This window comes from Lampetra fluviatilis, chromosome 35, assembly GCF_964198595.1.
Source record: "Lampetra fluviatilis chromosome 35, kcLamFluv1.1, whole genome shotgun sequence".
Taxonomy (NCBI): Eukaryota; Metazoa; Chordata; class Hyperoartia; order Petromyzontiformes; family Petromyzontidae; genus Lampetra; species Lampetra fluviatilis.
The window spans coordinates 9,757,058-9,780,313 of record NC_136309.1 but is presented as its reverse complement, the minus strand read 5'-3'; positions in this window follow the sequence as shown (position 1 = coordinate 9,780,313).

Sequence of the window (23,256 nt, the reverse complement as noted above, 5' to 3'; positions counted from 1 at the left end):
GTGATGATGAATGATGATGATGGTGTCACTGCACAGGTATAATGAGGCTTTTAAATCAGTTAGAAAAATCCGCGATGCACTGAGTCTGCGAAGTGGCGAGGGATTACTGTATCACGACATTTCGATTGCAACACAAGCAGTCGTCCTCAGGCGGAAAAATAATCCAGCAGTAGAACTGCTGAACCAGCGAGAGAGCTGTTACAACAAGAGGTTAATATGTGGTGAAGGGCAAGCAGGTGGGGTCTGAGCTGGAAAGGAATTCCATCCCCGGATGCAAGCATGTCAGTTGTGTTAATGGTGCGTTCTCATGTGGGACACTAGGCATGATGGCAGTTGAAATGCTTTCCTACAGACTTGGCAAGAGATTTGTTTTCTCACTCTAGTGACTATCGGAGTGAGGTGGAGTCGGGACGGGCTCTGGTGAGGCGTGGCATTTCCCAGCGTGCGCCTTCGTTCCATGCGCGGTTGCTGTGATAGCAATAACTTCGTTGCATGCAGGTGCGCCCTTTGCAGAAAGTGCCATTGTCTGCAACTCTGCCTCCTCACCACCAGGACTCGACAAGCTGCTGCTGTTGCCATCCATGGCAAAGGCAATTCTCCCAGCACCATGACTCGCAGCCGAGTCGCTCTCATACATCTTCAACACCGCATTGGCAAAATTGTCGTCATTCACTATGCCACGTGCGCCCCTTGACACGGAGTTCTTTCCGTGGGTCTCCATATGCCTTCTGAGTTTGTCGGGCTGATCAAAGCTTTGATCGCAGATGTTGCAGCTTTGACCACCAGTCTTGTGCATTCTCATGTGGGACTCTAGGCACCATGCCAGTTGGAATGTTTTCCTTCAGACGTCGCAAGAGATTAGTTTTCTCACTCTAGTGACTCTATCGGAGTGAGGTAGGGTCGAGACGGTTGCTGGTGAAGTGCCATCGATGGTAAAGGAAATTCTTCCAGCACCATGACTCACAGCCGAGTTGCTGGCTGATCAAATCTTCGTCCGCATATGCGGCACCATTGGTCATGGGTCTCCTTGTGCGTTTTCACGTGGGATTCTAGGCACCATGCCAGTTGGAATTTTTTCCCACTAACGTCACAAGAGATTCGTTTTTTTCCTCTAGTAACTCTATCGGATTGAGGTGGGGTTAAGATGGGTGCTGGTAAAGTACCATCGATGGTAAAGGAAATTCTTCCTGCACCATGACTCACAGCCGAGTTGCTCTCGGACATCTGAAACAAAAGACAAAGGTCAAGCGCATTACACCTGTGTCATATGTGGACTCACAAATGCATACATATGTAATGGCGTAAGTAGCGCAGGAGACGTTTGACGGAGGCAACACGTACTTATTAATAAATGGGTACTATACAGTACGTAGCGCACCCTAACACAGGAAGGGGTAACGGCCCCTTGACCCGGTCTATCCGAGGCAGTGTCCCTCGGCTCACGTTTCCCCATTGCCTCCTACACTCCTCTAACCCAGACCATCCTAGTAGAGGCTAACTGACCTGGCCCAGCTTCGGCTCAGGTCCGACCCTCAGCCACACGAGCCTGGCCCTCACAAGGACACAGACCTCGCTGCTCTGAGGTTGCCCCTGGCTTGCCCTGCTCGGCTCTTATAAGAGCAGCGTGTCAGGGTAGTCCCAGGGCTAGCTAGCTGGTCTTCAGTCTTCACTGGTTTTTCTACTCCAACGACTGCCTCGAGCTCTCTCGCGCACCGCCTTATATACCCAACTGCCCCCCCGAGGGGCGGGGCTGTATGCGGACGTTGATGTAGACACCCCAACGTAACGGCTTGCTACACCCCTCTACGTAATACCTCTACACATAAGGTGACACGATTCATTATAACAGATTCATTATAACAGAACTCCTCAATAGTGCAGATCCTATCTATTTTACTCCTTATCCACCCAAATAAATACCCTTTGGTTCTTTCGGTAAAGTCACGTAGGTAGAAAAATATAATTAAAAATAATATATCACGAGATTTCGATCGCAACACAAGCAGTCGTCCTCAGGCGGAAAACTAATCCAGCAGTAGAACTGCTGAACCAGCGAGAGAGCTGTTACAACAAGAGGTTATATATGTGGCGAAGGGCAAGCAGGTGGGGTCTGAGCTGGAAAGGAATTCCATCCCCGGATGCAAGCATGTCAGTTGTGTTAATGGGGGAGATTAGGGAGAGAGATTAGCATGAAATAAGTTTCCGTCGCCGCATAAGAGTATCGTCCTTGCATGTGCACACAACAGCAGTGTTAATGGGAGATTAGCACTATGTTGATGGGAGAGATTAGGCAGATAGATTAGGGAGATTAGCAAGTTAATGTCATGTCTATGTGTAACAAGCTGCGGCGCTACCAACTGCGCTGTGAGAGGCAAGGGCGTCAACGCAAGAGTACCACCGCAACGGTGGTCGTGCTAGTGAGGCACACAGCCCATCACACAGCCAGAACCATCGATACATCGAGGCTCAGGGAGCAGAGGTGGCCATGTTAGTGAGACCCCAGCCTGTTAATGCAGAGGCACCCAACAGGGTAATGCAACTCAGAGAGTCGGAGATAACAGCCAAACGGCAGGAAGGATGGAAGCACCACAGAAAGAAGAAACAATATCGTGCGAGCCCACTGCATTATAACAATGATCATCCATGGCAGAGGTATTGGTTCTGCCATTTTTCACATCTGCCTTGTGTTCGCGAACACGGTCCGAGTTTCCCAAATGTAACTGCTACCGCAGACACAACTTAGTTTGTAGACACCAGGGTATTACATGTCAGGAATGACATCCTTCACAGGTGGGATCAAATTACGAATTTTGTGTACTATATTGAATTGGACCTGAATCTTGTGTTTGTTTAAGATTTTGGAAATATTTTTTTTTGTAACACCTGCTATGTGTAATAAAAGACTCCGTCAGGCACTGCTGGTCTCCGCTTGTCTTTTATTCAGGTTCTTCTTCGCACCCCACTGGTCTCCTTCACGGACCAGCGTCGTCTTGCGCACGCCCCGCGCACGCGCTTCCTCCTCAGCTCCTCCACTCGTCCTCACACCCCGCTGGTCCTGACAAGGGACCAGCATCTCCCCTCGCGTGCCACGCACGCTCCTCTGTCAGCTCTTTCTCCCGCTCCGCACACCGCTGGCCGACGTTGTGCCGAAGCCCCATCAACCACGTGGCTGATGGCGCGGCGGCCACCCAACGTGGTCCCGCTTCTTCACTCCATCAACTGGCCCCGATCTCTTTCGGGCTCCCCTCTATATCATCTCTCCCACGTGACCCTGACTCCTCCCTTCCAGATCGTCAGATCCGGCCTTCCCATACTGCCCTGCTGGCTCCACCTCCATTCACCTCGCTTCCCATTGGAGCCGAGGTGAACGACGGCCCCACTCACACGCCCCCCATACCGGGCTCCGCCCCCAATACCCCGGGTCGTGTGATTGGGCCAGAGTCCAGCAGCAACCCCATTTACGCTCGCATTACATATGTATGGCAAAGTGATGGTTTTGATTGGGTCCTCAGATGGTTGCCTCCCCATGGTTGGAGATACAGCTTTGCAGATTGTGCGGTCTGAGTATCCATTCATCTTGAGGGCTTGGTGTATGTGTAGTTATTATTTGTTTCTTTCGGTTAAGTCACGTCTAAAGATAAAATAAGAAATTAAATTAAATAATAGAATACGACGTTTCGATTGCAACACAAGCAATCATCATCAGGTATAATGAAATAGCGACATAAAATCTAACCAGAAAACTATAGACAGACATATTAGCAGACAGATATCACCAGGATACATAGCGAGAGCAACACAGGTAACAGAGAGGGGTGATCGTCTCTGTGTGGTGGCCTTAAATAGACAGAGGGGGGTGCGGAGGCAGAGAGAGGGAGGAGGGTTAGAGAAAAAATTAGCATATCAATGAGTGGTCAACAGACGTGGTGCTGCGAATGCGATGGCACGGCAAGCAAGCCTGAAAATCAGGAGAAGGACACACTAAAATTAAATAACCTAGTAAAATATCGAAATGTAATGTAATACAACACAGAGGGTCGGTCAACACACAATTAACGCATAGCCTGGTGGATTACGTATTTCAAAGATTGCTAAGTTAGAATTTAAGTGTGAACAATCTAAAGAGAGGACACAGGCAGAGAAAACAAGTCGCCAGAGAGAGAGAAAAAAGATAAGCTTAAAACTTCCCCGTAGAAGTGGTTCAATCTTAATTTTAGAACTTTCGTGACTGCAGGAATTATTATTTGTTTCTTTCGGTTAAGTCACGTCTAAAGATAAAATAATAAATTAAATTAAATAATAGAATACGACGTTTCGATTGCAACACAAGCAATCATCATCAGGTATAATGAAATAGCGACATAAAATCTAACCAGAAAACTATAGACAGACATATTAGCAGACAGATATCACCAGGATACATAGCGAGAGCAACACAGGTAACAGAGAGGGGTGATCGTCTCTGTGTGGTGGCCTTAAATAGACAGAGGGGGGTGCGGAGGCAGAGAGAGGGAGGAGGGTTAGAGAAAAAATTAGCATATCAATGAGTGGTCAACAGACGTGGTGCTGCGAATGCGATGGCACGGCAAGCAAGCCTGAAAATCAGGAGAAGGACACACTAAAATTAAATAACCTAGTAAAATATCGAAATGTAATGTAATACAACACAGAGGGTCGGTCAACACACAATTAACGCATAGCCTGGTTGATTACGTATTTCAAAGATTGCTAAGTTAGAATTTAAGTGTGAACAATCTAAAGAGAGGACACAGGCAGAGAAAACAAGTCGCCAGAGAGAGAGAAAAAAGATAAGCTTAAAACTTCCCCGTAGAAGTGGTTCAATCTTAATTTTAGAACTTTCGTGACTGCAGGAATTATTATTTGTTTCTTTCGGTTAAGTCACGTCTAAAGATAAAATAATAAATTAAATTAAATAATAGAATACGACGTTTCGATTGCAACACAAGCAATCATCATCAGGTATAATGAAATAGCGACATAAAATCTAACCAGAAAACTATAGACAGACATATTAGCAGACAGATATCACCAGGATACATAGCGAGAGCAACACAGGTAACAGAGAGGGGTGATCGTCTCTGTGTGGTGGCCTTAAATAGACAGAGGGGGGTGCGGAGGCAGAGAGAGGGAGGAGGGTTAGAGAAAAAATTAGCATATCAATGAGTGGTCAACAGACGTGGTGCTGCGAATGCGATGGCACGGCAAGCAAGCCTGAAAATCAGGAGAAGGACACACTAAAATTAAATAACCTAGTAAAATATCGAAATGTAATGTAATACAACACAGAGGGTCGGTCAACACACAATTAACGCATAGCCTGGTGGATTACGTATTTCAAAGATTGCTAAGTTAGAATTTAAGTGTGAACAATCTAAAGAGAGGACACAGGCAGAGAAAACAAGTCGCCAGAGAGAGAGAAAAAAGATAAGCTTAAAACTTCCCCGTAGAAGTGGTTCAATCTTAATTTTAGAACTTTCGTGACTGCAGGAATTATTATTTGTTTCTTTCGGTTAAGTCACGTCTAAAGATAAAATAATAAATTAAATTAAATAATAGAATACGACGTTTCGATTGCAACACAAGCAATCATCATCAGGTATAATGAAATAGCGACATAAAATCTAACCAGAAAACTATAGACAGACATATTAGCAGACAGATATCACCAGGATACATAGCGAGAGCAACACAGGTAACAGAGAGGGGTGATCGTCTCTGTGTGGTGGCCTTAAATAGACAGAGGGGGGTGCGGAGGCAGAGAGAGGGAGGAGGGTTAGAGAAAAAATTAGCATATCAATGAGTGGTCAACAGACGTGGTGCTGCGAATGCGATGGCACGGCAAGCAAGCCTGAAAATCAGGAGAAGGACACACTAAAATTAAATAACCTAGTAAAATATCGAAATGTAATGTAATACAACACAGAGGGTCGGTCAACACACAATTAACGCATAGCCTGGTTGATTACGTATTTCAAAGATTGCTAAGTTAGAATTTAAGTGTGAACAATCTAAAGAGAGGACAGGCAGAGAAAACAAGTCGCCAGAGAGAGAGAAAAAAGATAAGCTTAAAACTTCCCCGTAGAAGTGGTTCAATCTTAATTTTAGAACTTTCGTGACTGCAGGAATTATTATTTGTTTCTTTCGGTTAAGTCACGTCTAAAGATAAAATAATAAATTAAATTAAATAATAGAATACGACGTTTCTCTCTTGCCGTGCCATCGCATTCGCAGCACCACGTCTGTTGACCACTCATTGATATGCTAATTTTTTCTCTAACCCTCCTCCCTCTCTCTGCCTCCGCACCCCCCTCTGTCTATTTAAGGCCACCACACAGAGACGATCACCCCTCTCTGTTACCTGTGTTGCTCTCGCTATGTATCCTGGTGATATCTGTCTGCTAATATGTCTGTCTATAGTTTTCTGGTTAGATTTTATGTCGCTATTTCATTATACCTGATGATGATTGCTTGTGTTGCAATCGAAACGTCGTATTCTATTATTTAATTTAATTTATTATTTTATCTTTAGACGTGACTTAACCGAAAGAAACAAATAATAATTCCTGCAGTCACGAAAGTTCTAAAATTAAGATTGAACCACTTCTACGGGGAAGTTTTAAGCTTATCTTTTTTTCTCTCTCTCTGGCGACTTGTTTTCTCTGCCTGTGTCCTCTCTTTAGATTGTTCACACTTAAATTCTAACTTAGCAATCTTTGAAATACGTAATCAACCAGGCTATGCGTTAATTGTGTGTTGACCGACCCTCTGTGTTGTATTACATTACATTTCGATATTTTACTAGGTTATTTAATTTTAGTGTGTCCTTCTCCTGATTTTCAGGCTTGCTTGCCGTGCCATCGCATTCGCAGCACCACGTCTGTTGACCACTCATTGATATGCTAATTTTTTCTCTAACCCTCCTCCCTCTCTCTGCCTCCGCACCCCCCTCTGTCTATTTAAGGCCACCACACAGAGACGATCACCCCTCTCTGTTACCTGTGTTGCTCTCGCTATGTATCCTGGTGATATCTGTCTGCTAATATGTCTGTCTATAGTTTTCTGGTTAGATTTTATGTCGCTATTTCATTATACCTGATGATTGCTTGTGTTGCAATCGAAACGTCGTATTCTATTATTTAATTTAATTTATTATTTTATCTTTAGACGTGACTTAACCGAAAGAAACAAATAATAATTCCTGCAGTCACGAAAGTTCTAAAATTAAGATTGAACCACTTCTACGGGGAAGTTTTAAGCTTATCTTTTTTCTCTCTCTCTGGCGACTTGTTTTCTCTGCCTGTGTCCTCTCTTTAGATTGTTCACACTTAAATTCTAACTTAGCAATCTTTGAAATACGTAATCAACCAGGCTATGCGTTAATTGTGTGTTGACCGACCCTCTGTGTTGTATTACATTACATTTCGATATTTTACTAGGTTATTTAATTTTAGTGTGTCCTTCTCCTGATTTTCAGGCTTGCTTGCCGTGCCATCGCATTCGCAGCACCACGTCTGTTGACCACTCATTGATATGCTAATTTTTTCTCTAACCCTCCTCCCTCTCTCTGCCTCCGCACCCCCCTCTGTCTATTTAAGGCCACCACACAGAGACGATCACCCCTCTCTGTTACCTGTGTTGCTCTCGCTATGTATCCTGGTGATATCTGTCTGCTAATATGTCTGTCTATAGTTTTCTGGTTAGATTTTATGTCGCTATTTCATTATACCTGATGATTGCTTGTGTTGCAATCGAAACGTCGTATTCTATTATTTAATTTAATTTATTATTTTATCTTTAGACGTGACTTAACCGAAAGAAACAAATAATAATTCCTGCAGTCACGAAAGTTCTAAAATTAAGATTGAACCACTTCTACGGGGAAGTTTTAAGCTTATCTTTTTTCTCTCTCTCTGGCGACTTGTTTTCTCTGCCTGTGTCCTCTCTTTAGATTGTTCACACTTAAATTCTAACTTAGCAATCTTTGAAATACGTAATCAACCAGGCTATGCGTTAATTGTGTGTTGACCGACCCTCTGTGTTGTATTACATTACATTTCGATATTTTACTAGGTTATTTAATTTTAGTGTGTCCTTCTCCTGATTTTCAGGCTTGCTTGCCGTGCCATCGCATTCGCAGCACCACGTCTGTTGACCACTCATTGATATGCTAATTTTTTCTCTAACCCTCCTCCCTCTCTCTGCCTCCGCACCCCCCTCTGTCTATTTAAGGCCACCACACAGAGACGATCACCCCTCTCTGTTACCTGTGTTGCTCTCGCTATGTATCCTGGTGATATCTGTCTGCTAATATGTCTGTCTATAGTTTTCTGGTTAGATTTTATGTCGCTATTTCATTATACCTGATGATGATTGCTTGTGTTGCAATCGAAACGTCGTATTCTATTATTTAATTTAATTTATTATTTTATCTTTAGACGTGACTTAACCGAAAGAAACAAATAATAATTCCTGCAGTCACGAAAGTTCTAAAATTAAGATTGAACCACTTCTACGGGGAAGTTTTAAGCTTATCTTTTTTCTCTCTCTCTGGCGACTTGTTTTCTCTGCCTGTGTCCTCTCTTTAGATTGTTCACACTTAAATTCTAACTTAGCAATCTTTGAAATACGTAATCAACCAGGCTATGCGTTAATTGTGTGTTGACCGACCCTCTGTGTTGTATTACATTACATTTCGATATTTTACTAGGTTATTTAATTTTAGTGTGTCCTTCTCCTGATTTTCAGGCTTGCTTGCCGTGCCATCGCATTCGCAGCACCACGTCTGTTGACCACTCATTGATATGCTAATTTTTTCTCTAACCCTCCTCCCTCTCTCTGCCTCCGCACCCCCCTCTGTCTATTTAAGGCCACCACACAAAGACGATCACCCCTCTCTGTTACCTGTGTTGCTCTCGCTATGTATCCTGGTGATATCTGTCTGCTAATATGTCTGTCTATAGTTTTCTGGTTAGATTTTATGTCGCTATTTCATTATACCTGATGATGATTGCTTGTGTTGCAATCGAAACGTCGTATTCTATTATTTAATTTAATTTATTATTTTATCTTTAGACGTGACTTAACCGAAAGAAACAAATAATAATTCCTGCAGTCACGAAAGTTCTAAAATTAAGATTGTATGTGTAGTGCCGTAGATGGGCCACACTTACCGGCAGTGGTGGACAGGGCCCATCTGCAGGTACCTCGGACCCCCAGGGGAGGGGCCACTGTGCCAGCCCAAGAGGGGGGGGGGCTGCTGGGGGCTCTAGGATCCTAGGCAGCTAAGCCCTCGGCGCCGGGCCTTAGGATCCCTGACAACCCAGCCAGCTAAGCCCCTTGGCGCCACCAACGGGGGGCTGTGGGGGATCTGTGATCCCACACAACCCCACCCCTCGATGGGCAAGAGGGATAAAAGGGCCGCTCCCTAGCCGATCGGGACCAGTCGCAGCTCAAGACCCAATACCAGCCAGCTTAGGACCCTGGACCCCCTCGTCCCGCTTGTAAGAGCCGGGACGCTGTGCGGGCCAGTGGTGGGACTCTGGGACTCCCGGCTCTACGTCCTTGGAAGGGCGAGTTCCGAGGAAGCCAGAGTCTAGACCCGCACCTTGGCTGAGTCGGGTCAGGTAGCCTCCCCTAGGGTAATTGTAGCCTGGAGGACCCGAGAGCGTAGCCAGTCAGGCACGCTCGGAGTAGGCTGTGTCCCTAGGCTGTAACAGAGTATCAGGACTGTTTGAGTGTTGTATCGTAATAAAGAAGTTACCTCTACAAGTGTCTCCGGAACCCATTACATATGTGCTCAAGTTCACTGGCTAAGTGGCGCTGGTCGGAGATGCAGCAGATTATTTTTTTCTGCCTGAGGACGACCGCTTGTGTTGCGATTGAAGCGTCGTGATATATTATTTACTTATTTATTTTACTTACGTGGCTTTACCAAAAGAACCAAAGAGTATGGATTTCTGCAGTCACGAAAGCTTAACATCAACACCCAAGTAACATTTTGTATATGAACAGCAATGACTTAACTATCTCCATTTTCCCAATGCTACCCACCAGAGATCCTTTCTGTATATACACAACAGCAAGCTAATTATGGCACCATACTTTCAGTCCCTATTCGTGACACACTTGACTCCCAATCCTCATGTAAGATTGCAATATAATTTCTGCATGAGGGCCCATCAAAAAGTGTTGAGACTGGACACTTTTTTCCTAAAAACTATGTAAAATTGTCTTAATTCAAAGTCCAGTATAGTACTATTCGTGGCACTCATAAGTGAACTTCATTATTGCTCATGCTAATTATTACAATGTTAACTATTTACACAGGAAGGCCTCATTGAGTCTAAAGACTGATTTTTGTCAGAAGTTTCCCATTGCATTGAGATATTTGGCAATTACATTAATGAGCGTTTGGCTCTGCGTGAGTAGAACCCAGAGAGACCCCCCCCCCCCACCTTGCACATGGGGAAATAGCACAACTCTGCACAGATTCTACCCACACTCGATAAATAATTCAAACCGAGTTGTTTTCTTTTTACCGTTGTACTGTATAGAATTATTAAGTATGAATGCATATTTATATTAAACTATTCTGAAAGATGTGTAATTTATTTGCAAATGAGAATGTAATGTCGCAGATGCGACCACAGGCCAACTTGAATCTGCATGTAGTTTCTGGGTCTCTTCACTTCACCAACCCGCATTGACCAGCGTGGTGAAGTATGATTTAACAATTCCCACGACTGACATTGTGTGGGGGAGGCCTCTATCAAACGCTGCATCGACAAGGGGCTGATATGTCACTACATTGTATGGTAAGTCCGTTCTCTAGCCAATACGAGAAGTCTATGTAGAAAGACGATGCGGGACACGTGTACACGATGATTGTGTGCGTACGTTCAGTGTGTGTATCACGTGCACAATTATATCAGGTCGCGATTATGCTCAAACATCACGAACAACTCTCGACGTCTCCAGAGCCTGAACATTTCAAGTAGACACTGACCCTTGCCACGATTTGTATTTTACCAGGTAAGGGCCACGGAGCTCTATTTCAGAAGCGACCTGGACACAAGTGAAAACTAAACGAAGTGGCTTATGTGGACATTTATAGCAACCAAGTACTCTAAACTCACGTTTCTAAATGTGTCGAGGGGAAAGCCGAAAGACCAGGAGAAGAATCTATGCGACCACGGGGGAAATAAAAATATACAAATACAGAGCAGGCGTCAGGGTCGGGATGGAACTTCCACGCTGCTGTAGGCCTGGCGAGGTAGTTAACATCTCGCCACCGCGGCGCCCCTGATTAAAAACGTAGCCATGTCTAGCAAGGTTATTGACTCACATCACTCGACTCACGGCACGACAAGTGATGTATTAAACAAAACAATAAAGTAGAGAGGCGCTACTGACATTTAACAATGTTCTTAATTTAAAGCTTTCGTGACTGCAGGGATTCATATTCTTTGTTATTTCGGTAAAGTCGACTGGAACACAAGCAATCATCATCAGGTGTGAAATCCACAGAAAGAAAATTTGAAAAAAGTTTTGGTCTTTCCTAACATTAGCACCAAGGACAGCGATTTGGCAGTTTGCCAGATGGACGAGTCCATCTATGTTCGGAAAAGAGAAGGGGGGAGCAGAAAATGGAATGCGGTCTGAAAGTCACCGTAATCGTGAACACAATCAATTAAGACCCGAAATGGTTGAGTAAATCCTTCCAATGATTGCTGAGCCAGAAACCATCTTCTCGGTTGAAATTGTCTCTGTGTTTGTATATGTGGATTGCCTCATGAACGAACCTCTCATGGTAGCCAGATGGCTTGCAAAGAACCTCCAAGACAGAGGTTCTTTGCAAGCCATCTGACTATCATGGCCTCCTTTAGGGTTAGTGTGGTTCTTTCGGTAAAGTAACGTCGATAGAAAATAAAAATGATCAAATAAAATAAAAATACAAAATAAAAATCTGAAATTTAAAATAATTAAAGCAAAAAACCCACATTCATATTCTTGGTTCTTTCAGGAAAGTCACGTAGTTAGAAAATGAAAATAAAAGTAATGAAATACAACTTTTAATTTAAAATAATGAACTTAAAATAATAAAAACTTGTATTATTTTCAATTCATGATTTTAATTTTTAATTTTATTTTATTATTTTAATTTTCTATCGACGTAAAGAATATGGCGTGGAGATGCTTCCATCTGCTGGCCACCAACGTGGCGTGCAGATGCTGCCAGGTGGGATTTGAGAGGTGAACGCGGTTGGTAAGGTGTGATTGGGTTGGTGAGTGAGGTTGGTGAGATGCGTGGTGAGTGTCGGTGAGCACGTTGAGGATTCTCCTCCACGGTCGCCTTTGTCTCCCCCAGTAGCGATGTTCACTCCACACCGCACCAGGTACCATCTGAGGCTGAGTCGACCTCTCACTATCTCACTGTCTCACTCACACTCACTCACAAGCGCGAGTTCGCGTTGTCAGGCGATATAAAATAATTTATATTTCATGCCAGTTGGTTTTGAAGTGCGGCTGTTTGTAATTTGGGCGTTCGTAAGTCGAGGACTGTCTGTAAATAAAGATTCCGATTGTGGATGTGGGGCTTTAACCGTGGGGTGATATTCTTTGGTTCTTTTCGGTTAAGTCACGTCTAAAAATAAAATAATAAATCAAAATAAAACAACACATTACGACGTTTCGATTGCAACACAAGCAATCATCATCAGGCATAAAAGAAATAGCAACAAAAATCTAACTAGAAAACTATAGACCGACATACAAGCAGACAGACATCACAACGGCACACATAGAGAGGACTATATAGGCACACGAAAATTAAATAACCTAGTAAAATATTGAAATGTGATGTAATACAACACAGAGAGTCGGTTAACACACAATTAACGCATGGCCTGGTTGACTACGTGTTTCAAAATTTGCTAAGTTAGAATTTCAAGTGTGAGCAACAAATATCTTGGCCCAATCCTCGGGGGCGTGGCTTGACCGACAGTGGGCGGGGCATAGCCGCGATGGGCGTGGCTTATCCAGGAAGTGGGAGGAGTCTCGCGTCTACGCAGGGGCGTGCAATAACCAAAGGGGGCGTGGCGTCTCACCCTGCGCTGACCATTCGCAGAGGAGAACGCGAACCCTGGACTCCAACCCCGAGAAGCGCGCTCCTTTTAAAGTTAACAACAACATTGTTAAATGTAAGTAGCGCCTCTCTACTTTATTGTTGTTTTATTTGTTTATTACATCACTTGTGGTGCCGTGAGTCGAGTGATATGCGTCAATAACCTTGCTAGACACGGCTAAGCTTTTAATCAGGGGCGCCGCGGTGGCGAGATGTTAACTACCTCGCCAGGCCTACAGCAGCGTGGAGGTTCCATCACGACCCTGACGCCTGCTCTGTATTTGTATATTTTTATTTCCCCCGTGGTCGCATAGATTCTTCTCCTGGTCCCTCGGCTTTCCCCTCGACATTTAGAAACGTGACTTTAGAAGAGTACTTGGCTGCTATAAATGTCCACATGATAAGCCACTAAGTTGAGCTGTCGTTTGTGGCCAGGTCGCTCCTGATAAGAGCTATAAAGCTCTGTGGACTTGACCTGGTAAAATATAAATAGTTTATAGTTTAGTTATAGTTCATAAGAACTCGTGGCAAGGGTCAGTGTCTACTTCAAATATTGTTAAGGCTCTGCAGACCTCCAAAGTTATTCGTGATGTTATACATTTGGTTCGTTTTGAGCATAATCGCGACCTTACATAATTATTACGTGATGCACACGCTGAATATACACACACACAAACATTGTGTACACGTGTGTCGTGCCCTCTATTGCCTACATAGACGACTTGTGCTGACTAGAGAACGGTCTTAACGAACAATGTCGTGACATGTATCAGCCCTTTGTCGATCCGGCGTTTTGATAGAGGCCTCCCCCACACCATGTCGTTCGTGGGAGTTGTTTAACCATACTTCACCATGCCGGTCAATGCGGGTTTGGTGAAGTGAGGAGGCCCAGAAACTATATGCAGACACGAGCTTGCCTGTGCTTGCATCTGCAGAATTACAATCTCACACATCTTCAAGTATAGTTTAATACTTCTAGAAATACATTTATTCTTGAGGATTCCATAAAGCACTGTGGTAAAAAGAATACAACTTGATTTGAATGCTTTGTTGAACAGGGAATGCTTTGAGTTTGTGGGTTCAATCTGTCTGTGCGGAGTTGTGTTATTTCCCCATATGCAAGGTGGGGTCTCTCTGGGTTCCACTCACACAAACATCTCAATGCAATGGGACCTTTCTGAAAATGCAGTACTTAGACTCAATGAGGCTTTCCTGGGAAACGAGTTAACATTGTAATAATTAGCATGATAGATAATGACGGTCACTTATAAGTGCCATTAATAGTACTATACTGTACTTTTATTGAAGAATATTTTGCATAGTTGTTTGTAAAAAAGTGTCCATTCTCAAAACTTTTTGATGGGCCCTCGTACAGAAATGATATTACAATCTTCTTTGGAGATTGCGAGTCAGAGTGTTGTGAATAGTGGACTGAACGTGTGGTGCCACCATTATATTGTTGGTGTGTTTATACAGAAAGGCCTATTTGGTGGGTAACATTAGGAAAATGGAGGTAGTTAGTCATTGTTGTTAAACAAAATCTTATTTGGGTGGATGAGAGGAATAAAATCATACATGATAGGAACTGCAATATTGTGGAGTTCTGGTATAATGCGTTCTAGTATATATGAATTGTATGTCACCTTAAGTATGCCTTTGTGAGTACACACATGACACGGGTGACCTTTGTCTTTTGTTTCAGATGTGCGAGAACAACTCCGCTGCGAGTCACAGTGGTGCTGGGAGAATCGCCTTGACCATCGATGGCGCTTCACCAGCACCCATCTTAACCCCACCTCAATGCGATCGAGTTACAAGAGGGAAAGAACTAAGTTCTTGTGACGTTTGTGGGAAAAAATTCCAACTGGCGTGGTGCCTAGAATCCCACGTGAAAACTCACAACGTGACCCATGACCAATGGTGCGGCACATGCGGACAAAGATTTGATCAGCCAAGAAAATTCAAAAGGCACATGAAGACCCATGAAAAGGATTATTTGATAAAGGGTGCACCAGGCTTGGTGAATAACGGCAGTTTTGCCAATGCGGTGTTGAAGCCACCGTCGCCCTATGAGATGTGCTCAGTCTGCGGATTTTTAAGTCCGATTGAAATCCTGAAAACTCATGAAAGTCTTCACGCACAGTTCTTGTACAGACCGAAGCTTGAACATGATTACGCTTCGACAAAAGATAGTGGCGTTAAGATAAATGACGTGAAATCCAATTTTCTTAAATGCTTTGGCCTAGTTCCAAGTCAACAAACTGCTTCACCAGTCAGTGAGAATAAACCATACGCTGCTCTCGATCCTATTACGAGCATGAAAGTGTTGATGGCCTTGCAGCAGAAGAAGGAAAAGCGAAGTGGACGTAAGTCCATTAAAAGAAGAAAGACCACCACCAGCGTAACCAATTGCAGCAGTAGAAACAGCCAGAATTCGGACGTGAAGAGGATGGACTGCACGGAAGCAGGAGGCTGCGTGGAGCAGATCATCCCCAAGGTGGATGAACCCAACCTGGCACCTTTGGGTACGTCCGAGTAATGCACACACTACATTTCATTTGGGTGTAATTCATAATTTCACAAATGAAGTGATGTACGCATGTGCTGACCATATTTGTATGCCAGTGCTGAGGAGTCTAGAGATCTGATGTGGTGCTGCTCGGATGTTGGGTTAAACTCTGGGTTTCAGTCACTGAGCCATGATTAAACTGGCTTCTCATTGATGGTCTTATCCAGTTACCAAACACTTCTTCCAGCAAACACTTTTGTTGTTGCGTGGCATGTAGGAAATTGCAAAACCTCCGAGTGGATAATAAACGGCCACGAAGGGATGTCATGAGTAGTGCAATGATATCTCCTTCCACAAGCTGTTCTCTTACATGAGGTGGTTCACTGCTTTGTGAGAGTTGCACAGGGATACTTCATCTTATGACATGGAGCCAATAGCACGATTGGAATAAAACTGAGCAAAATACATTGTTTGACAAATTCCAAAAAGTGTCTGTTCATTTCTTAACCGGGGTAAATTTGATTTAAACAAGTGGGTCAATTTAGGGAACATTGTTAAATGTATAGACCGAGTCATTTCCATAATGGGAATTTCCTCTTCATTGTACTAACACCTAACTTCCATGCACATTTACTCGTTCTTTTGCAGGTAATTTTTGCGTAATTAATGAGCTGTAATAGAATAATCTGGCTCAACCACCTCAGTGTTAAATTATAGTTGTTGCTCTGCATCAATATCAACCATACGGAGAAGTGCAAAATGTTGGGGCTTCAAAATAAGCCCCAAAAATGTGTTCTTTTGATATTTTTCAGGAAATCGGTATCTTGCTTTTCTACTATTTGTACGTATGTTGAACTTCTTTCGTAGCATACGTAGCCAACCGTGCTAATCGGAGGTATTTGTTGCTGGCCATTTGGCATTTTGGGCCTTTGGGCCTGAGGTCAGCAACCGTGATTGATAACACGTCCCATGTACATAGTGATGTCATGGCATCCACTGCAGGGTGATGAATAAATTATGGATAAGCCAATGCGTGTGCTCAATGGTGGATGTCTTGTGTTCCAGAGGAAAAGCCTTTCCCGTGCAGTGACTGCTCGTACAGAGCGACACAGAAGTCGCAGCTCAAGAGACACGTCCTGAGCGTTCACCACGTGCCCTTCGATAGCGCGCTGGACTCCGACTGCCCCAAGAAGAGAAGTCGGCTGGCTGGGTGCCATGACAGCGACCCAACTACGGATTTGGAGCGCGCACGATGCACACGGAGAACTCCCTGAGGATGTATTTCATCCTGAGGCTGAGGTACTACGTGTGGGGCGGTGAACTCAAGGTTTTGTGCATCGGACATTTCCATGATGAAATTCCGTCACGGTCACTGCTGCGAGGTAACCTCTATTCGCCGAATATTTTTAGTCAATTGCTGTATTTTCTTGTATACAATATATTTAATAAATTGCCCTAATTTCATAACAAAGGTTTTTGGGTTAGATCGCGTAAGTATAAATTATATAATTGATTAGTAATCATTTCATTAGTATGTTTCCTCTATAAGTAATGATAAATGTAAGATGTCTTCTTCTTCCACGCGTTTGTCCCACTCACGTGGGGTCCGCCGTCCTTGCCACCTTCTCCACACCGCCCCGTCCCGCGCCATCTCTCCCTCCGCTCCACGGGCCACCACGTTCGACCGCATCACCACATCGCCCCACGACTTCTTCTGTCTTCATCTCCTCATCTTACAATCACAATTACTTAATAATACGCTTCCAGCCGCACTAAGTCTGTAGCTGTCAGAGCGGTTACAATTATTTGTATTTCTGTCAGTTTCAATGGATTCGCGAATTTGTCTTGGCCAGTAACTATTAGTTTTACACGAAACTTCATTGTTATCAAAATAATTTGAGTGTCGTTGTTAGAAAGCATGTTCTGCAACTTCCAACAGTTATGTTTGAGAGTGTTTAATATTTATTTGGTGTTTTTTTAGTCTTACGCTAATGTTATGTCCCTTCTGTCCAATATAACATCTGCCACATAAGCAATTAATCCGATAAACACCACATCTTTAGTACCAGATAAAACATTTTAAATTTTGTGTACCATTCCAAATCTTACTTAGATTTTTTGCTTTTCCAAAACTAGAACTAATTTGTCAGTTACTCCTGCGATATGTGGTATTTTAATTGTTTTAATAATCTGATCGCTTTCAGCAGTATTGCTGTTCGATCTAGGTTTTGTTATTCACTGCTCTGTTAATTTGAGCATCATTGTAGCCATTCAATCGTAGCTCTTCTTTGACATGTTTAATCTCTCTCCTCAGACTTTCACCATCTGACATTGTTTTAGCCTGATGTATGAGCGTCTTAATGAGAGATGATTTCTGTGCGGGGTTCCCTATCGGTAAACGCAGTGTGTTATTTTACCATTTAGGCCTCGTCCGAGCAAAATATCCATGAAAGGGAGTGTGTTATTCACCTCAATTTCCATGGTCAACTGTATGGCCGGGTTTTTTTTAACTGAGATGATTTAGACATTAATTCATTAAGTGTATCCTTACCATGTGGGTAGACAACAACTAAACCAAAAAGATGGTTTTAATGTACTTGAAGCAAGTGCTCTTGCTTCAAAGTTTTCCATGTACAGATTCGCTATAGCAGGAGATAAAGTAGAGCCCATTGCTGCTCCTTCCTTTTGTTTAAAGAAATCACCTCTCCATAGGAAATAAGTCTGTTAGAGGCCACGGGGGGGGGGGGGGGGGAGTTTATCATTATGTTTGTCGCTGCGAGCAGACGGTGCGCAATGGAGAGCTTGCTCAGAGCGGAGCTGGGCACGGACTCGGCGAGGCCGCTGGGCGCTTCGGCCGGTGGAGGCTGCATCAACGCCGGGCAGAGCTACGAGACGGGGCGCGGACACGTGTTCACCAAGATCAACGCCAAGAGCGGGGCACCCTCCTCACCACCTCCTCACCACCTCGCTTCACCCTTCATTCAGCCCTATAATTAATATCTTTCCACGCGCACCAGTATCACTCTTTTTTTCGCTGCGACTACTACCACCACCGTGGTGAATGTTGCAGTGAACTTCATCTCGTTGATTCCCCCCTCCACCCACGTTAAGGGACTCGGTCTACCAGACACTTTGACCGCTTCGTCTCTTCCACTCCGCGTTCAACCACCATGCCACACTGCAGTTCACAACAACGCACTCAACTAAACAACTCGGTCACCCACTCATCCAGTCACCCACTCATCTCAATCACCCGCTCACTCAATCACCCTATCACCTACTCAACTCGTCACTAATTCAATCAAACACTCATCCAGTCACCCACTCATCCAGTAACCCACGCATCCGGTCACTGACTCAATCACCTAATCACTATCTCATCCAGTCACCCACTTATCTCAATCACCCGCTCACTCAATCACCCTGTCACCCACTCAACTCGTCACTAAATTAATCACACACTCATCCAGTTACCCACTCACTCAATCACCCAATCACCCACTCATCCAGTCACTAGTTCATCCAGTCACTAAATCATCTAGTCACTCACTCAATCACCCTATCACACACTCATCCAGTCACCCACACAATTACCCTATCACCCACTCATCCAGTCACCCACTCATCCAGTCACCCACTCATCTAGTCATCCACGCATCCACTCACCCACTCACCCACTCCCCCCACTCATCCACTCATCCACTCACCCACTCATCCAGTCACCCACTCATCCAGTCACCCACGCATCCGGTCACTGACTCAATCATCCTATCACACACTCCTCCACTCGTTTACTCAAACACTCACCTATTTACACTATGAGATCTCTTTTACCAGTGCAAAATATAATGGTAGGTTTTTACCCTTTTAACTGGTACAAATAAAGGTGTCAGTTTTGTACCAGTTAAAAGGGTAAAAACCTACCATTACTCACCCATTTACTCACCCACCCGCTCACCACCACAGGGGGGGGGGGGGAGAGTTTATCGTTGTGTTTTTCGCTGCGAGCAGACGGCGCGCAATGGAGAGCTTGCTCAGAGTGGAGCTGGGCACGAACTCGGCGAGGCCGCTGGGTGCTGCGGCCGGTGGAGGCTGCATCAGCGCCGGGCAGAGCTACGAGACGGGGCGTGGACACGTGTTCACCAAGAGCGGGCACCCTCCTCTACACCTCCTCACCATGCCACCTCACCTCCTCACTACGCTACGTCACCACCTCACCTCCTCTACCCTCCTCTTCGCCTCCTCACCCACTCACCCACTCATCCAGAAACCCATTAATCCAGTAACCCACTCATCCAGTCACCCACGCATCCGTTCACCTCACTCTTCTTTTCAGCTTCATCAATTTGCACTGCTCCACTTTGGAATCCCAACCCGGTCTTCCTATTTCCCCAAACTCTTGCAACAATAAACTTGATCAATTTAAGGAACGTGTTTCTATGATCTTAATTATCTAATTACTCATTGGACAGTTACGTATTTTTTGTTTTTGCTGGCCGCTTGGCGTTTTGTATTGTGTGGGGTTTGCATAGCTGGCAACCCCTTATCATTGCCTCTCTTATTACAGACCATTTCAGACCTTGTTGGTCACCTCGTGCCCCTTATAAATCTCAACGTTCATCCTACAAAGTCCCATCAAAAGGGAGAAGCACACACAAATAGACTTAACATAAATGTTGCCCGTTTTAAAACGGCTGTGTGCCGTATGGACCTGAAAACTCACTTTCCCCCAACAGAATACGGGTAAACCGTGTGGGTTGACAGCTACCGGTTTTGTTGTGTTTGCAAGTCCAAGTTATAGGACTGCACCCTGGGTTGTGCGTGGTTCTCATTGGTAGGAGATTCCCTTCGCTGCGTTGCACGCCAGTGGCTGGGGACTGCCTGGGCCCAGTGACGTGTGAGCCGGTCCCAATGTGCACCGGCAAACATTTATCGCTAGGTGACCCCAGTGTTTATTGCCCGTCTACACGTGAATACCTGAAGCCCATGTCACTCCACTGCTGGATGAGTCCCGCAATGAAGATACAATCAGTACATCCACTTTGCTTTTGCACTCTACCTGTGTAGTGCCATAAGAGGGGAGGGGCTGCTGGGGGCTCTGGGACCCTAGGCAGATAAGCCCTCGGCGCCAGGCGCTAGGATCCCAGGCACCCCAGACAGTTAAGCCTCTTGGGGCCACCAACGGGGGGGGGGGGGTTGTGTGTGCTCTGGGATATCTGGGGGCGCACACAACCCCACCTCTCGCTGGGAACGAGGCATAAAAGGGCAGCTCCCTGGCCGATCGGGGCCAGTCGCAGCTCAAGACCCAAGACCCGCCAGCCAGCCACCTTAGGACCCTGGACCCCCTCGTCCCGCTTGTCCTTGTGTAATAAAAGACTCGACCACGGTATCTGGCTTGGTGTCCTTTATTCGGGTTCGTCTACTTTTCCCACACGGCTCTTTCCGTCTGAGACCCTTCGCTCGGCGCCGACGCTGCTGTCGCTCCCGTAGCCGCTAGCAGCCTCGCTGCTGACCTCCTCGCGCAGCCTCTCCGGCTGCCCTCGCTGCAGCTCCACCACTGCTCTCCCTCTCCGAGCAGTCCCACTGCTGCCTCTTTGTGCAGCCTCGCTGGCTGCGCTCGCTGCAGCCTCGCCGCTGCTCCCTGGGTTGGTCACCGCTGGCCGACGGTGCCAATCCCCTCTCCGAGCGTGTGTGGCGATCTCGCCACTCCTCCCAGCCTTCGCCCTGCGTGGCCTCACCCTAGTCCAGTCTCCAACAACCTCCCTTCCTCTTCCGGTTTCTCCCCTTAAAGACCCGAACCCTTCTCCCACGTGACGTAACTCCTCCCCCCCCGTGACGTCACATCCGGAAGGTCGTTTACGCCCGCATTACACTTGTAAGGGCCGGGACGCTGTGAGGGCCAGTGGTGGGACTCTGGGACTCCCGGCTCTACGTCCTTGTAAGGGCGAGTTCCGAGGAAGCCAGAGTCCAGACCCGCACCTTGGCTAGGTCGGGTCAGGTAGCCTCCCCTAGGGTAATTGTAGCCGAAGGAGTAGTGTATCTAGGCTGTGTAGCTAGGCTGTGTACCTAGGCCAGACATGGGCAAAGCACTGCCCGTGGGACGTATACGGCCCGTTGGGCTTTTTAATCCGGTCCGCCGAACTTGTCCAAATATTATTATTAAATTAAATTTTACCTTCCTCCTGTAATGCCCCCATTTCCCCAATAGATGGCGCACTTTGACCGGGAGAGAGAGAATATTTGTATGAGCAATTCATGTTTCTATTGAAAGTAAGTTAACAGTAATATTTGGGTACAGTATTGTTTTTGGAAGCATTCACTATAATATCGTATGAACGTTTACTTCACCGCATCATCGTATGAATGATGCGAGAAGAGATTAACGGGTTCTTATGTTAGCGATTTACGTACTCGGTGCTTTCGCTCTATAAAAATTACGGCTTGAATGAGGGGGAGGGGTATGACTACATCATAAAATTAATATCTTACTATGAATTTTATATAACAAAAGTTATATACATAACTGTTACGCTTTGTGTAATTCAACAAAACAAACAAAACTTAACTCCGAGTTCTCTCCGAATTTCACGAGTCCGTTCGAGACCCCACAGTTTTTTTAAAGAGTTTTAAGCACAGAAAACATAATTAAAGTTTGAAAAATCATTAATTATACAAACTTTTCAATAATTTCCTTCTTCACTTCGATTTCAATTTTCTGTAAAAACTTCTTCTCACCAACATTACCACTCATTACCACTTTCTCCGAAAGCAAGTTTGTAAAAGAATACATGGTACAGACAGCAGACATCTTGTGTCCGGAGATCAAATGCAAATTTGAAAAAGTCAGTTTATTACGCAGGACTGTGACTCGCCGTGTGGAACTGATTGATAAAAAATATAGCCAGTCAATTAAGCAAAAAGTCTGATTCCTTTGAATTATATTCACTAGCACTGGATGAAAGTACGGACGTAAAAGACACTGCTCAGCTCCTCATTTTTATCCGAGGCATTGACAACAGTTTTGCGATAACAGAGGTGTTTTTGACCATGGAGTCCCTGAAAGGAACAACGCGGGGAGAGGACTTGTATAACCAGGTATCTGCTGTCATCGAAAGAATGACGCTACCTTTGAGTAAACTTGTCAATGTCACAATGGATGGATCTCCCAAATTTAACTGGATAAAATGTTGGGCTGCTGAAAAGAATCCAGGATAAAGTGAAAAAGGAAAACCCTGTCCAGGATCTTATTTTCCGTCACTGCATCATCCATCAGGAATCCCTGTGTAAGTCTGTATTGCAGCTTAATCATGTCGTGAATCCAGTCGTAAAACTTGTGAACTTTATGCGTTCCTGGAGGAAACTGATGCGGATCATCAGGACTTGCTGTACTACTCTCGTGTCCGCTGGTTAAGTTTGGTGAAAGTATCACAACGAGTGTGGGAGCTGAAAGAAGATATCGCATTTTTGGAGTTGATGGGGAAATCTGACGAATTCTCTGAGCTAAGCGACAAGAACTGGCTTAGTGAGTTTGCGTTTGCTGTGGACATATTTTCACACATGAATGAGCTGAATGTGAAACTGCAGGGGAAAGATCAGTTTGTTC